We start from the raw sequence: 2,478 nt of genomic DNA on the forward strand, positions 1-2,478 counted from the left end.
TTTCCTTCCACGAATAATGACCACCACTCATCCAATACTTAGCGTGTTCTACACTGTGCAAGTGCTCAGTAAAACTCATCTCACCTGGTGACGTAGATATTTTTTATCCCTATTTTGTACATAAGGGTATAACCTCGAAAGGCATAAATAACTTGTCTGAGGTCACACGACCAGAATTAGAAGTAGAAAACTTAATTGTGATATTTCCCATTCTTTCAGATTGGCAGCAACACAACTATTTAACTCTAACATATTTCACAAATAGCATTTATATCTTAGCAGGGTCTTCTTGGACACAATGACTGACTGGCAAAGCCTGATTCTTATTTTTAGATTTTCCTGCATGTGGGAAATGTTGAAGGGAGGGTGGAGCCTTTGATTCTCTACCAAAAATGCCACCCAAATGGGGAGGCCTATGGTTTGTTAGCCTGATTCATCCAGTCCATGATAGAGTTATGGAGCTATTACTATTGACAAGAGAAATCCTGGACAGTGCTCTTAGGGACGCTGTCGATGTTGAGAGCCTTGATGACTCTCATTTTTTCCCTCTGATTTCAAGGCTGACCAACGTTTCACCCTATGTCCCCTTCTGATATTCTAAAACCTTCAATCCACGTTAATGTCAAGTGTTTTCTAGATATTTCCTTGATAAGGTGTCTCTCTAAGGTAGACACTAACTGTGAAATAATGATTACTAACACTCCCGTGTGCGTTGATATGATTGGCCAGTGAAGAGTGGTCCTCTTTTCCTTCCTGGCTGCCTGAGGATCCACCGCCATCATGAATGACACAGTAACTATCTGGACCCGGAAGTTCATGACCAACCGACTACTTCAGCAGAAACAATGGTCATAGATGTCCTTCACCCTGGGAAGGCAACAGTGCCTAAGACAGAAATTCGGGAAAAACTAGCCAAAATGTACAAGACCACACCAGATGTCATCTTTGTATTTGGATTCAGAACCCATTTTGGTGGTGGGAAGACAACTGGCTCTGGCATGATTTATGATTCCTGGGATCACACAAAGAAAAATGAACCAAAACATAGACTTGCAAGACGTGGCCTGTATGAGAAGAAAAACACCTCAAGAAAACAACGGAAGGAATGCAAGAACAGAAGGAAGAGAGTCAGGGGGCCTGCAAAGGCCAATGTCAGCGCTGGCAAAAAGTGAGCTGGAGACTGGACAACAGAAGGAGTAAAGATTCTGCAGTGACTTTATCTGTGGTGACTTGTGCAGATTTTTCATGAGAGTATTAATAAACTAAACTTTTATGTGAAAAAAAAGATAATTACTAACAGTAGCCACAGGAACCAGTGCTGTATTACTTTGATCATCTCACTCTCACCAGAATACATTTGAGAATTGTATCATAATTTTAATTTTGAGGAAATTAAATGAGGAAAATGGCATAATTTAAGTGATTTTTCCAAAGACACACTGCTTAGTGAATCCAGAATTTAAGTTGATGAGACAATAGAGGCAATGTTAGGAGTTTAGTTATGGCTGACGTGACTTACAGTTCGTTACATTTTTACTAGCTCCAAAACTATAAACTGGATGGTTATGCATGGTTGACTGTGGTGGAGATTGATGACGGTGCAGTTAAAGATCAAAGAAAAATCATTTTCCCAGTTCTATACCTATTCGCATTGTTTTTTTCAAAAATTGTTTCTAGTTTTCCCTCTTTTTTCTTCTTTCCCAGAGTTAAGTGCATGTCAAGAAAGCTTTGGAGTGTGACATCAGAGCCAGGCTGTGTTTCAGTGCTGCATGACACCATGCATCATCAATTGCTGTGTCTGAGTCTCGCGGGGTGATGGAGCACTCTTAACTGGAAGTCTAGATCGGGGAAGGGAGTCTAGAGCATGGACGAAGCCAGTAGTAGTCTATCGAGTTGGTACAAAACTTCTTAAAGTCCTTATCTTTTGCCTTTCTTCCAATGTGTTGAAAGTATTTTAAGGCTGTGTATTTCTCCTTGAGTTTTTGCTTTGAAAACAATACAGTCATGTGATGCTTAATGACAGCGATACATTCTGAGAAATGCGGTGTCAGGAAATTTTATCATTGAGTGAACATATTAGAATCTACTGAAGGGGAACAAAATTTCCTACCCCAAAATGTGTCTCTTTAATATGAAGATTATTTTAGGCTAAGTTTTTTTTTTTAAATATTGGCACCTGAGCTAACATCTGTTGCCAATCTTTTTTTCCTCCCCCTCCTCCTTCTTCTCCCCAAAGCTCCTCAGTACATAGTTGTATATTCTAGTTGTAGGCCCTTCTGGGTCTGCTGTGTGGGATGCTGCCTCAGCATGAGTTGATGAGCAGTGTCATGTCTGCGCCCAGGATCCAAACTGGCGAAACCTCGGGCTGCTGAAGTGGAGTGTGTGAACTTAACCATTGGCCATGGAGCTGGCCAAGGCTGAGTTTTTTCCTTTTTTTTTTTTTTGAGGAAGATTAACCCTGAGCTAATATCTGATGCC

The 2,478-nt window shown here is 40.7% G+C and overlaps 1 pseudogene; it reads left to right on the plus strand.

Moving 5' to 3' along the window:
* The first annotated feature begins 765 nt into the window (after nt 1–765).
* LOC103560487 (small ribosomal subunit protein eS24 pseudogene) lies at nt 766–1,290 on the plus strand (annotated as a pseudogene).
* The last annotated feature ends 1,188 nt before the right edge of the window (nt 1,291–2,478 follow it).

Source organism: Equus przewalskii, chromosome 16, assembly GCF_037783145.1.
Source record: "Equus przewalskii isolate Varuska chromosome 16, EquPr2, whole genome shotgun sequence".
Classification (NCBI taxonomy): Eukaryota; Metazoa; Chordata; class Mammalia; order Perissodactyla; family Equidae; genus Equus; species Equus przewalskii.